Below are 15187 nucleotides of genomic sequence, written 5' to 3'. Positions count from 1 at the left end.
GCCAAATATTTGACTCCTTTACCCCTATCTACCTCCCGCTTCTCTTTCCTCTGATATACGCTAATCCACTGTCCATATCCATGAGTCTCTGTTTGTTTGTCATGTTTGTTGCTTTCAGTTTTATATCCCATGTATGAATGAAATTATACGGTTTTCAACTTTTTCTGTCTGACTTATTTTGCTTAGTATGATAATCTCAAGATCCATTTATGTTGTTGCAAATTTTTTCTTATAGCTGAGCAATATTCCATGGTATATATGTACCACGTCTTCTTTATCCAGTCACCTATCGTAGGATACTTTGGTTGCTTACATGTCCTGGCCACTGTGAATAATGCGGCTATGAACATTGGGGTGCATATATTTTTGCGGATAAATGTTTCCAGGTTTTTTGGTAAATATCCTGAAGAGGGATTGCTGGGTCGTATGGTAATGGTAATTCAATTCTTAGTTTTTTGAGGAACCTTCATACAGTTTTCCATAGTGGTTGTACCAATTTACATTCCCACCAGCAGTGTATGAAGGTTCCTTTTCCCCACTTTGTATTAGGGAAATGCGAATCAAAAGCACTTGTTAGAATGTCTATCTTAAACTTGTCCTGTTTAAGATAGACATTCTAACAAGTGGTTTTGATTCGCATTTCCCTAATAGCTAGTGAAGGTGAGCATCATTTCATATGTCTGTTGGCCATTTGTATGGCTTCTTGGGAGGAGTATCTGTTCAAGTCCTCTGCCCATTTTTTATTTCAGTAAGAGATTTCTGTGGACCTGCTTAATGAATAGCTAAAAAAATTGATTTATAATTAGTTTTACACAAAGTTCACATGTATTTGTATGGAAATGGGCATGCTTAGATTTCTCAAAATCATTTTTTTATTCTTTTGAATGGGTTAAATACTGTTTCTAAGAATGTTTCCTCCTATTAACTTACTGAGTAAACTTCTCTTTTAAAAATGATTGATAAAAACATAAACCATAGCACAATCCAACATCTTTAATCTGAATCACTGATTTTCTTTAATGTAACAGGTAGTACCATTGATTAATTAAATATATAAGTCCCCTTGCCTACTAAAGTTTTATCTTGTTAAATTTCTTCATTAGTCATATGTTTAATATTTTTTAAAAGATGGTTTCTGAATTATGCAGAAATGATAGCTTATTACAAGGTCTTTGTGAAAGTTCAGAACTATGGAAAGCTAGCTAAGATTTGGATAGACTCTTCACTTGGCCAAAATATTTTATGTCTTGCCTACATATTATAACTTAAGAACATAAAGGTTTTCCTTTTTTCATATGTAAGAAAATGTTTTTCAGTTAACAGACCAGAAAATATCATGGGTGTTGCTCTGACAGTTATGTTTCAAAATCTTGTGTTAGCAAGCTAATCAATACTGCATTTTATTTTGTATTTTTTCCTTTTTAAAATTATTTTGACTCTCTTATAATTCAAATTCTATTTTGGCTACATTTACTTTTGGTAGCAAAATATTTTAATTCATTCTTGAAACAATCTCACTTGGTTCTCACACTTCCTTCATTGAATTCATAGCAGATTTAAGGTGAAATCAGGTCCATTTAATTTATGTAATGGTAGTTTATCAAGTCAAGTTGGTATTTCATAGAGGTGAGATCTGTAGCAAGACGTGATTATGTTTTAAATTGGCCTTTGAAGTGTTGAACAACTTCATTGCAACATTATAAATATTTTCACACCCTTTTTTTCTCAGTAATTTCTGTCATTTTTTTTTCTCAAGGAAGGAAACTCTGAGTACAATTGTACTTAATGATGAGTTCTTGATTAGCTTGCAAGTTAAATCATCAGTGGAGTGACTGTATGATAATAAAATGAAATCGTAATTATAGCTAATGCCCAGTTAGTACTTTTATGTAGCTGGTTCTGTATTAAATGCTTTATATATATTTCATTTACTCTTCATAGTAAAACCTACTTTTAGATGAGGAAGCTAAGGTATAACCCTGTGAAGATGAGTGGAGGTAATTATATCCAGGTCACATAAATAATATGAAGTTTTGATTGATGCCAAAATCCATGTGCTTAATGATTACATCTACTTCAGTAACACTGCTTTCTTTGGAAGTCCTCCTTCCTTAGCCAACTAGAACCTTTAGGGAGTCCCATGTCTTAATAAACAACCTGGTATAGATTGCAAAATGGCCTCAGTTCTTTGCAGCATTAGAAGGTGATGCTTACTTTTTTGACTATGTGGTTATTCATTAGCATACACATCAAAGAGAATAAAGAATAAAACAGTAAAAATAAAATGTCAGTTTATTTGATTTTTTTTTTAAAGTTGGCAAAGATTTACGGAGTTAATTAAATTTTTAAAATACCTCAGCTACTTCTCGAAGAATCTTCCTTAGGAAATGTGGATCTGGGGACAAATCACACTGTGTGTCCTGCTTTCTCCAATGAACATCTAGGACTCATCTTGTCCATCCATCCACTGCAGTCACAGAGGAGTTACCCAGAGGACTCAGACCCTATCCTTTACACAGCTCTTTCTTGCACTCAGAACCCTCTTCCTCCTGTACTTGCAAAGCCAGGTTCCTTCTTGTCCTTCAGATCTCAGCTTAAATGCCCATTCATCAAGAAGTCCCTTTCTGATCTCTCCACGAAAGTGAGATTCCTCCTCATTATTGTCTCCTCCACCCTCTTTATTTCCTGCGTCATGCTTTCATTAGCTGTTGCCAATTTGTTCTCTGTATCTCCCACTAGATTCTAAGCTTCTTGAATCAAGTCTGTCTTATCATTGTGTCTCTAGCATTGAGCAGAATGGCATATAATAGGTGCTCAGTAAATATTTGAGGAATGAATGAGTGAAAAAGTGAATGAATAGGAGAGCTTTAAGAAGGAAAAGAAATAGTTGAAAGGAACAAAAAAATGCAGCGTAAGGAGCTTTCTCATTTATAGTCCAAGCAGAGAAAATTGGGATGGGTATCACTGAAGTGTGGGGTAGGGGTAGGGAAGATTTTCCCCTTAGAATATGAAGTGCAGACTTGCCTCTGTCCCCTTCGAAACTGGATGACGGAGTCACAACTTTATCTTCCAAGAGTCACAACTTTATCTTCCAAGAAAAAGCTGTGTCTCTGGCAACTTCTTTTAACAAGGCAAGACCCCAGTCCAAAATCCAGGCCTCAGATTAGCTGTTTCACAGAGAAAGCTGTACTTCGCCATAGATAATGAAGGCTGGTCTGTGGTGCTTGATGGATTCTACTTCACTCCTATTTTTTTCTCCAAGACTGTGGAATTCAAAATGAATAACATGTTTTAAAGTATTGTTATTTATTTTGAAAAATATTATTATTTGAGTTAAAAATTAAGTTCACACCATTCAGATTACGCTTTTGCATTTAAGAGTTCAGACCTGCATGGGGTTAGGGAGGAAAACATAATTAAACATAAATAGCAGGAAACAAGAGATAAAAGAAGGAAATATTAAATTACAACAGTAATATGGCAAGGAATAGTAGACACTCTGCAAATCTCTTTCCATCACAAAATTACTGTGGATGTAACCAATCAATTCCATTTTTAAATCATGGATTGAAAGGACACAGAAATGAGAATTATGGTAAACTGCCTAAAAATATGTAAGTCATAATTAAGAATATGACATAAGAAGAAATTAGAAATTTTGAGTGATGAGATGCCTTAAACTAAATACTTAAACTAGACACTTAAACCAATATCCCTATGGGCAGGTAAGAACTGAGAAAGTGAGATAAGGAAGCCCTCATTAACTGAAGGTCCCTGGCCCTTATATGCAAAGTAAACAGTAAAACAGAGCAAAACAAAACAGAATACATGATTGGGCTTCATTTTAAAAATGAAAACAAAAATTATGAAACTAATTTCCTCTGAAACCTAGGTGATATCTACAGTTGTTACTTGGTATAACTGTCCCAAAGGTCAGAGGATAATGGATTAGTGAATATTTTCATGTTATGACAACTTTGGTAAATACTATTACTGTTATTTTACTATATTGAAGGGAGCTTTCGGATAAAGACAGATCCCTTTGGTAAGAGTGAGTGATAAGCCTTATTCTTGGGGGGCAGGTTTCTGGGCCATATAGAGACAGTGGTATAAACAAAATGATTCAGACAGGTCTTGACAGTGGGACTTTCCTCCAAATAGCCCTGCTGACTTTATAGTATCATATTCCAACCTAGATGATTTTTAGAATAGTTGGAGGAATTGTTTAGTGTCATCTCAGAACAGGGAATGTGAATTTTTAAAAGTTGCTTAGGTGATTCTGATAATCAGGCACCTTTGAGAAATCCTTCTGAAGATTCAGAACCAGCTCTTTCAGACCAATTTTGGGCTTCATTGGGTGAGCAGCTACATATTATTGTTAATACCGTTCATCTTTTAAAAAAAATTATGCTTTTCCACTCTAAAATTAATGTAATTCTTTAATATCATCTAAAATCCATCCATATTCAAATTGCCCAAATAGTCTCAAAATGTCTTTTACTGTTGGTTTGTTTGAATCCGTATCCAAATGAAGTGTACCTATTGCATTTGGTTGATGTGTTCCTTAAGTCTTCTTTTTTTATGCCACTGATTTGTTGGAGACACTGTATCATTTGTACTGTAGAGTATTCCACATTTAGATTTGACTGATTGCTTTCTCATTTGTTATTTAACTTGTTGCTCTATCCTTGTATTTAATGTAAACTGGTAATTTGATATAGATTCAGTTTATTTTTGGATTATTATCTTTTTAATGTGTTCTATATCATTGCAGTCATTATTCTTTTTGATAAAAATTGTCCCATCTTAGGTCAGTACAAACTCCTTTATATTAGCTCCAGTGTCCTTTGACTCAACCTTATTAGTCATTGATAATGTCCTTGCTTTCAGGATCAACTTGCTGTATATCTAGAATCAGTGACTCCTAAAAAGAGCCTTGCTCTATTTCGGTGGGAAACGATATTTAGAGACCATAATCTGAGTGCCTGGAGAGCCCATTGCTGTGTGATTATTGCACTGAGCCTTTTCAGGAGGCAGAGTTAGGAAATACATATTTAAAAATAAATCATGAGTATAGACTAATGTTTCAAGTTTAGGGTTACAGACTTTTTACTTAATTTGCTTAATTTTATACTTTAAAAATAAAGAGATTTTATTTATTTTATGCTGGAAATTTGAAGGCTTTCACCCAAACCTGCATAGTTGTACTGGTCTTTGGTCTCTCTGCTCTTATGTTCGTTCTTCTTATGTTATGTTCTTCTGGTTTGCCCTGTATTATGGGAGGTTGACCCCTGCAGTTTGCCTTTCCCTGGATCCTTTGTCATTTAACTTCCAGTTGACCTTTGTCAGTGGGGGGCACTGATAGGAGATAGGCATGTCGGAAGGAGATTTCAAATTATTTCTCCTGTTCTGTCTCTGCCCTGAGAACCCTTTGGCAGTGGCTGTATCTCCTCTCCCACTGTACTGTTGTGCCATTGTTTCAGTTTTCATGGGTGACCCTGGCCACTGGCTCTAGTTATACTACCTTCTCATCCTCTCCCTGGCTTGGGCACTAATAAGTGCGGAAGAAACCGTTTCTACGATGGCGACACCATATTTGTTTATTGCCTTTAAGCCTAATTTGATTTGGTTTTTCTACAAGACATTCCATACAGCTTCCTTTTGGTGCTAATTTCTATGTTGTGTCACTGTGCTCTGGGTTTTTACCTCTCCTGTCACCTGTGTGTAAGGAATTCTCTACATTATAGTCTTTCTATTTTAAACACTCAAGTGGTTTCTATTACTTGGTTAGACTCTGATGTAATAGTATTGCTTAATAATTTAATGTTTTATTTTACCAACAGAACGTTTTGAATTTTTGACTGCTTAGAGCTTGCAGGCTGGATCCTGACAGTCATTATTATCATTATCACAAGTCATTTATTAATAATTATACTGTGGGTATCATTTCATACATTTATGCTTTTTATTTTAAATCATAACTGTTAGGCTTTGTCTAATTATATTTCTCCTCCGGCTTCTGAATCTGCCATTCCTACTGCTATCACCCCACTTCAGGCCATTAGATTTTGCAATAACTTCACAACTTTCTCCTCACCTCTAGTCCTTCTACTTTCCAGTCTATTTTAATATATGCTGCCAGAGTTATTTTCATAAAACACAGCTCAGATAATGTCACATCGTCACTAAAAAGGAAATCTGTGGATCCCCATCACCTACCAAATTAAGCACAAACTTTTTGTTCTAGCCTTCAACATTCTCTACAAAATATCTCAGACTAACTCAATGTTGAGTCTTTTATCAGACAAACCTTCAGCCACTTGATCCACTGGAAGATCCCGAGAAGTAAGAGCGATATCTCTGAATCTGCAACATGGAATGTCTTGTGGAGAAACCAAGTCAAATTTGGCTTAGAGGCAGTAAACAAATTTGAGTGTCACCAACATAGAAACTATTTCTTCTGCATTTATTAGATGAAATTATTTTATAAAGAATGTTTCCTCATTCATTATTGAATTACTCTGAGGTACCGAAAAGGCAAGTTAAATATTAGATCATTTTTTCCCCTTGCTTATTATTAATTTTCAGTGTAATTATTTGGTGCCTAAGCAACTTCTAATGGTGACCAATAAATTTTGGAGTATTATTATGAATTCCGGTATCATAATATATTTTATATATTTCCATTTATTTTAGTTATTCTTCTTGATGCATATTGTCCCATCCCAGGTAATGAGTCCATCTCTTTTAGTTTTTAAAAAAGATTACAAGGAATTAGCCCTTAAAGATAAAATGACATTCATCTTTTACAGCTTGTTTATTTTATTGTGAGTTCTGGGTCCCTCTAGATGCATTTTAGAAACAAAATATCAATGATTAACGAAGCTACTTACTCTCAGAGAAGGTCAGTGTTGCCACTTTATTTTGATCTTCACTGTGGGCTCACTCGTTCTTACTTTGTTCCTTGTTGTAAGCTATATTCATTCGTTTATTCATGTTTATTAAATCTTTAAATACAAGGTACTGGGAATGTGGTGGTGAATAAGATGGAAAGGGCTACTGTCCTTGTGAGGCTTAAATTATACAGGAGATATAGATATTGAATAATAAGTTACACAAATAGTAATACAATTCCAATAAAAGTAAGTACTATGAAGGAGAAATGCAGAGTGGTATGAGCACCTGTGTCATTGTGCTCTGACCTGCTGGGGGAAGAGGCATGGGAAGGCTTACCTGAAGAAATGATATTTGTGCAGAGATCTAAAGTATGAGCAAGAAGTGAAATAAGCCAGACAGAAAAAGTTGAAAAATAACATGATATCACTTATATATGCGATATAAACCTAAAAGTAACAAATGATCAGGGCAAACAAACAGAGACTCATGGACATGGACTATATATTAGTGGTTACCAGAGGGTAAGGGGTGGGGGAGGTGGGGGGAGATAGATGGTTAAAGGGGGTCAAATATAGGGGGATAGGGGTAGGGTGAAGTGGGTAAAGGGGATCAAATATATGGTAGCTGAAGGAAACTGGACTTTAGGTGGTAAACACACAAAAGAATATACAGATGTCAAATTATAATGTATATCTGAAAATTATATAATTGTATTAACCAACGTTATCCTAATAAACTTAATTAAAAAATAAATAAAATAAAAGTGAAAAAAAAAATAAAGTATGAGCAAGGATTTAGGTGAAGGGGGTTATGTGAGCTTATTTGAGCATAGAACACAGCAAGTTAGGAGGCCCTAAAGAGAGAAGAAAAATATTTACTTTGAGGACTGAAAGAGAGGCCACTGTGGCTGGAGTGTGGAGACCTATAGGATGACTGGAATAGGTTGGAGAGGCATGTAGAGACCAGTCCATTTGGGTTGCTATAACAAAAATACCATAAACTGGGTGGTTTATAAGCAGCAGACCTTCAGTTTTCACAGTTCTGGAGGCTTGGAAGTCCAAGATCATGGCACTGGCAAATTTAGGGTCTGGTAAGGATTTGCTTCTTAGATGGCAACCTCACGTGGTGAAAGGGATGAGCTAGCTTTCTGGGGTCTCTTTTTTAAATCCTATTCTTGAGGGCTCTGCCATTATGACATAATCACCTCCCCATGGCCCCAGTTCCTAATGCCTTCAGCTTGGAGTTAGGATTTCAACAAATGAAATTTGTTTTTAAAAATGGACTGTGCTTTATGTGTTCTATCTAAACATCTTTGCTTAACCTAATTTTGTGAATATTTTCTCTTGTTTTCTTCTAATAGTTTTTTAGTTTTATCATTTACGTTTAGGTCTATTATCCACTTTGAGTTAATTTTTATGGACAGTATGAGAATCAATGTTCATTTTTTCCCCATATGGATATTCAGTTGTTTTACCACCATTTTTTGAGGTTATCCTTTCTCCTTTGGGTCTTGGCACCTTTAGAGAAACTCAACTATTATTTCTGTTCTCTATATTTTATTCTATTCTTCTATATGTCTATCTATATGCTAAAACGTTGTTGATTATTGTAGTTTTCTAGTAAGTCTTGAAATCAGATAAGTTCTCCAAGTATGTTCTTATTTTTATTATTTTTTTAGATGAGGTAACCCTTGGTTGACCTCACAGATTGCAGGGACTTTGTCAGCTTACAATCCCTTATTTTTAATTTTTTTTTATGCCTACAGCACCTGGTCTTCCTAGGTGGTCTCCTATCCAAGTACTAATCAGGCCTGACCTTGCTTAGCTTCCGAGATCAGACGGGATCGGGCTTGTTCAGGGTAGCAAGGCTGTCGACAGTATGTTCTTATTTTTTTAAATCATGTTAACTATTGTAGATTCTTTGAATTTTGATACAAATTTTAGAATCAGCTTGTCAGCTTCTACATAAAAAGCATCCTAGGATTTTGGTTTGGATTGCACTGAATCTATAGATCATCTTGGGGATAATTGATATAGCAACAATATTGAGTTTTCTGATCAATGAACATATCATGTCTCTTTATTTACTTATATCTTTAAATTTTCTTAGCAATGTTTGTAGTTTTCAGTGTACATGTTTTATATATAGTTTGTTAAATTTATCTCTAAGTAATGTTTTTCAATGCTATCATAAATGATATTTAGAAAATTTCATTTTTCAATTGGTAAATTTACCCATTCATTTTATTAAATTTGTTGTAGATTCTTTGGGAGTTCTTTGTAGATGATTATGTTGTCTGAAAGTAAATAAAGATTTTACTTCTTCCTTTCCAATCTGTTGTGCTGTCTGTCTATCTATCATCTATCTTTTATCTATTTGTCTGTCTGTATTTATTCTTTACTTACCCTAATATAATGGCTAGACTCTAGTATAATGTTGAATAGGAGTGGTGAAATTGACATCTTGGCCTCATATATACTCTTAGGGGAAAAGCATTGAGCCTGTCAGCACTAGGTACGATGTTAGATGTATTTTTCCAATAGACATTCTTTATTGTGTTAAGGAAGTTTGTCATAATTTGCTGAGTTTATTTATTATTATTATTTAAAATAATTCTTTTATTTTTCAATTATAGTTGGCATAAATTGTATTAGTTTCAGGTATACAACATAGTAATTAGACTGTTATATAACTTGCAAAGTTATCACCCGGATAAATTAGTACCCATCTGACACCACACATAGCTATTACAGTATTGTTAACTATATTTCTTATGCTATACTTTACATCCCCATAACTATTTTGTAACTACCAATTTGTACTTCTAATTCTTTCCCCTTTTTTACCTATATCCCAACCTTCTCCCATCTGGCAACCCTCAAAATATTCTCTGTACCTATGAATGTGTTTCTGTTTTGTTTGTTTGTTTATTTTGTTCTTTAGATGCCACATGTAAGTGAAATCATATGGCATTTATCTTTCTCTTTCTGACTTACTGCACTCAGCACAATACCTCTAGGTTCATCCATGTTGTTGCAGATGGTAAGATTTCGAACAAGATGAACCCAAAGAGGCCCACACTAATACATATCATTATTAAAATGCCAAAGCTTACAGACAAAAGCAGCAAGAGAAAAGCAATTAGTTACCTACAAGGGAGCTCCCATAAGACTGTCAGCTAATTTCTCAGCAGAAACTTTGCAGGCCAGAAGGGATTGGTATGAAATATTCAAAGTGATGAAAAGCAAGGACCTACGACCAAGATTATTCTATCCAGTAAAGCTATCATTTAGAATTAAAGGACAGATAAAGATAAAGAGCCTCCTAGACAAGTATCTTGTAATACTAAACCAGTATTACAAGAAATGCTAAAGGGACTTCTTTATGAAGAAGAAAAAAAAATATCAAAAATATGAATAATAAAATGGCAATAACTATATATCTATCAATAATTACTTCAAATGAAAAGGATTAAATGCTTTAATGAAAAGATAGGGTGGCTGAATGAATAAGAAAACAAGACCCTTACATATGCTGTCTATAAGACACTCACTTCAGATCAAAAGAATATTCATGGCAGCACAATTTAGAGTAGCCAAGATATGGGAACAACCTAAATATGCATCAACAGATGATTGGATAAAGAAGTTTTGGTTCATATATACAATGGAATATTACTTAGCCGTTAAAAAAATGGAATCCTACCATATGCAATGACATGGATAGACCTGGAGGTTATTATGCTTAGTGAAATTAGACAGAGAAAGATAAATACCATATGATTTCACTTATATTTGGAATCTAAGGAACAAAAAGAATAAACTAATGAAAAACAGACTCAATATAGAGGACAATTTGGTGACAGACAGAGGGGAGAGGAGTTGAGAAGCTGGGAGAATGGTGTGAAGGGTTAAAGAAGTACAAATAAGTAATTGGTAGATGGTCATGGGGTTGGGGGAGCATGGCCGAGGGAATGCAGTTAGCATTAATGTATTGGCTAGGTGGAGAACCAGAAGAGAGAAGAAGCAGTAGGGGGAATCTTTTTATAAACTATATAAATATCTAACCAGTGTACTGTATACTTGAAACTAATAAAATAAAATAAAGACATACACAGACTGAAAATAAAGATATGGAAAAAGATATTTTATGAAAATGGAAATGAAAAAAATCTGGGGTTGCAATATTTATACCAGACAAAATAGATTTTAAAGCAAAGGTTATAACAAGAGACAAAGAAGGACCCAGTAATCCCACTTCTGAGTACTTATTCAAAGAAATTCGAAATATTACTTTGAAGAGATATGTACATCCATATATTTACTGCAGCATTATTTACAATAGCCAAGATTTGGAGTCAAGTTGGGTGTTCATCAATGGATGAATGGATAAAGAAGAGGTGGTATATATATATACAATAAAATATTCAGCCATAAATTTTTTTAAAAAATAAAATATTTAATCACATATTTTTATATCATGAATAGGCATTGAATTTTTTAAAAAATGCATTTTCTATGTTAATTGAGATGATTACATGGTTTTTTATTTATCCTGTTAACATGATGAATTAATTGCATATCTGGGATAAAACTTGTTGGCCATCATTTATTTTTTTTTAAATATATTTTTAGATTTGATTTGCTATTTTGTTAAGGAATTTTACATTGATATTTGTAAAGACTATTATACAGTAGTTTTAGTTTTTTTGATATCTTTTATTTTGGTATCAAGATACTGCTGTCCTCATAAAATGAGTGTCTTCTCTCTCCATTTTTTCAACGAGGTTGTGTAGAAGTATTTTATTTCTTCCTTAAATGTTTAAAAGAATTTACCAATGAAGCCATGAGTCTGAGTAGAAGTGGTGAGATAGACATCTTTGCCTTATACACATTAGAGGAGAAGTTTTCTTTATGGTAAAATTTTAAATTACAAAGTTCTTCAAATTTCTTCTTTTAAATTACAAGTTCTTCAAAATACATTATGTTATTCAAATTTTCAATTATTTTAAAAAATAATTTGTGTCCTCAATTTATGAATTCCTCCATTTGATCTAATTTGTGGAATTTATCAGTATGAGATTATTTATAATACTTACTTAGTATTCTTATTATAGCTGGGGATCTATAGTCATATCTTCTAATTTATTCCTGATATTAGTAATTGATATTTTTTCTTGATCATTATTGCTAATTTATCAGGTTTATTGAACTTTAAAAAGAAATAAATTTTTATTTCATTGTCTTTATTGTTCTATTTTTGTTTTTATACCCAAAGATATGGTTTCTGCTTTTATCTTTTTATTTCTTTCCTTCTTTTTAGTTTAGTTTTAATTTTTTCTTCTTTTCTGTGGCAACTTAAGGCCAGAACTTAATTGATTTGAGGCCTTTATTTTATTTTATTTTCTAATGTAAGCATTTAAAGCTATAAATTTCTCTTAGCACTGCTGTATCTGCATCTCCGAAATTATAATCTGTTATGTTATCAGTTTTATTTAATTGAAAATTAAAAAAATTTTTTAGATTTCTTCTTTGGCCCATGGGTTCTTTATAAGTGCGTATTTAAATATCCAATTATTTGGGTATTTACCAGATATTTGTCCATTATTGATTTCTAATGTAATGTATTGTGGTCAGACAGCAAATTTGATATGATGTTAATTCTTTAAGAAATTTTTAAACATGTTTTGTTGCCCAGCGTATAGCCTATCTTAGTGAATATTTCATGTGCACTTCACAAGAATGTATAGTCTGCTGTTGTTGGGCAGAGTATTTTATGTGTGAATTCAGTCAACTTAGTCAGTAGTATTGTTCAAATCTTCCATATTCAAACTGATTTTCTATCTTCTTGTCCTATCAATTCCTGAAAGAGGAATAATAAAATCTCCAATTACAATTGTAGATTTATATGCTTCTCTTTTGAGGTCTTTTAGATTTTGCTTCATGTATTTTGATATTCTATACTTAGTTTCATGTAAATGTAGGATTATGTTTTCTTATTATGTTTCCATCATTATGAAGTATCTGTCTTTTAGAAAGTATTCCTTGTTCTGAAGTCTTCTTTATTTAGTTAAGCTATTTTAGCTTTCTTGCGATTAATGTTTCTATGGTATATTATAATTATATATAATCTTTTTCCTTTTAATCTCTCTGTATTTTTATATTAGTGAGTTTCTTTTTCAACTTTATTGAAGTATAATTGACAAATAAAATTGTAATATATTTAAAGTGTACAGTGTACTTAGTACTTAGCAAGGGGAAACCTATGCAAAATCTAGAGCTCTTTCTCTCCATAGCTTCCTCTTCTCTGGTTCTTTGACCTACAGATTATTGTCATTTTAGCTCCTTTGAATTCTGTTTTTTTTTTTTTCAATTCAGTGGCATCACCTCGTTCTGCTTGAGATGGCCCTCCCTACCATAGTCAAGGTGCTTCCAGACAAAAAGCCAGGAAAATCATAGGGTTCGACTCATTCGTTTCCCTTTCTCAGAGATCACCGTCCTGAACTGCCTATTGTCTAAAAATAGTTATTTCATATATTTTGTCCAGGTTTCTAGTTGTTTATAATGTGTTCAGGGGTGCATCTATTCAGAAGCACAAGTCTGTATATTCAGTTTTGATCATATTCAATTTAAGGTAAGTTTGACATTTTTAAGTGGAGATCCATTATCTAATTGGTGTTAGATTTGCATTTTAAAGAAGAAATGTGCGTTGAAGAGACATTTCCCAAATTTAAGGGAATCGTAGTAATGTGGAAGGTAATCAAAGTTATAAGCATGATTGGATATTATTACCTTGTGAGAATGAAACTATGTGAAGAAAATTGGGCTTTGGGTCAGGCCTTCAAGGAACCTCACTTTTAAATTCCAGGCAGACAAAGATGAACTAGAGGAGATGACAAAGAAGGAGCATCTAGAGAGGCAGGAGAAAACCAGGAGAGCTTGTTGAAGAAGCCAGAGTAATTATTGTCAGGATTTTAATTATGTTGGTTCAAGTGAAATGAGGACTGAAATTTGGCCATTGGGTTTTGTGACATGAAACGTTTTGGTGACCTTGCCCAGAACAGTTTCAGTAGAATGTTAGGACAGAAGCCATATTTAATGCTGGGGGAGAGTACGAGCTAAGACAACAGAGAGGGTAAGTTTAGATAATTTTTTAAAGTTTAGTTGTAAAGTGGAAGCAAAAGTCAGCTTGAGAGTCGTAGGCGTATGAGAGTTTTAGAAGTGGTTTTATTTCTTTTCAAAGATGTTACCTTTTTAAACAGGCTTGCATGTGTAGAAATGCTGGTGGGAAGGACCTGTTTGAGAGTATGAGGTTAATGATTTGAGGGAGAGGCGGTAATCTTTAGTGTCAAGAGTAGAAAGGCTGCTGTGTGTGCAAGTTGTGGCTTGATCTTAGATAGAAAAATCAATATATTTTCTTGTAACAGAAGAAAGGAAGACAGAATGGGTGCCTAGGAAGTCAGGTTTGTCTGTTTGGTGGTGGAAAATTGAGAGCTATTTTTAACTGATGGCATCTATTTCTTATGGGGAATAAAAAGATGCTTTCTACAAAATGTTTGAAAAATACTTGACCTGTTGCTGGTAGAGGTAATAGGAAGACGTGACTGCCAGTAGACCCCAGAACTGGACTGGGCAACTGGGGGCTCCTTAGCTCTGCCCCTGTGCTTGGAATGTACCTACTCCCTACTGTTTCCACAGAGGGAGATATTTTCAAGGACATAGCCTTGAGAAAGCAATATGTCGTTGAGATCATCTGGACAGTATATGTGAGTGGACCCAGTTAAAGCCTCTGTATAACTTTTAAGATTTGGCAGGAATGTGTGGAAAACTCCTGGTCTTGAGGGTGCCTAAGACGAGCTTCGTAAGTAAATTCTCCTGTGTATTAACACTGCCACCTACCAATCTCCAGTAGCCTCCCTATTTCTTTGGCCTCTGTGTATATGGGGCCTAGTTTCAGATTACACCCAGGAAGATTCCTCAAGAGGTTGCAAATTAACACCCATATTGACATTGATCTGAAGAATTTTTAAAGAAAATTTGGTAATATTTAATCAGAACCATGGACAAAACAATGCAGTTAAGTTTGTTTAGTATCAGACATGATTTACTACAATATCTGGCTGATGATTAGTTACGAAGGGACTCAGTGACCCAGGTGAGTAGTATGGGTGGAAGGAGACCAACCTGAACCATGAATGCACTAGTCCAGAAAGGTGATTGGCAAATGATTAGGTCAGTGGTGGCCCCTTACCAAGAATGGAAGACTGGAGAGAACAGTGGCCACTTGCTTA

General features: G+C 34.0%; 1 protein-coding gene and 1 pseudogene across 1 annotated transcript in view; one reads left to right on the top strand and one right to left on the bottom strand.

The window, feature by feature from the left end:
* LOC105290230 (metabotropic glutamate receptor 8) overlaps positions 1–15187 on the top strand; it is a 331616-nt gene that overhangs the window by 94872 nt on the left and 221557 nt on the right. The window lies entirely within an intron of this gene.
* Positions 8654–8772, bottom strand: LOC111738011 (annotated as a pseudogene).

This window comes from Pteropus vampyrus, unplaced genomic scaffold (genome assembly GCF_000151845.1).
Source record: "Pteropus vampyrus isolate Shadow unplaced genomic scaffold, Pvam_2.0 Scaffold33, whole genome shotgun sequence".
Taxonomy (NCBI): Eukaryota; Metazoa; Chordata; class Mammalia; order Chiroptera; family Pteropodidae; genus Pteropus; species Pteropus vampyrus.
This window is presented reverse-complemented; position numbering and strand designations above follow the sequence as displayed.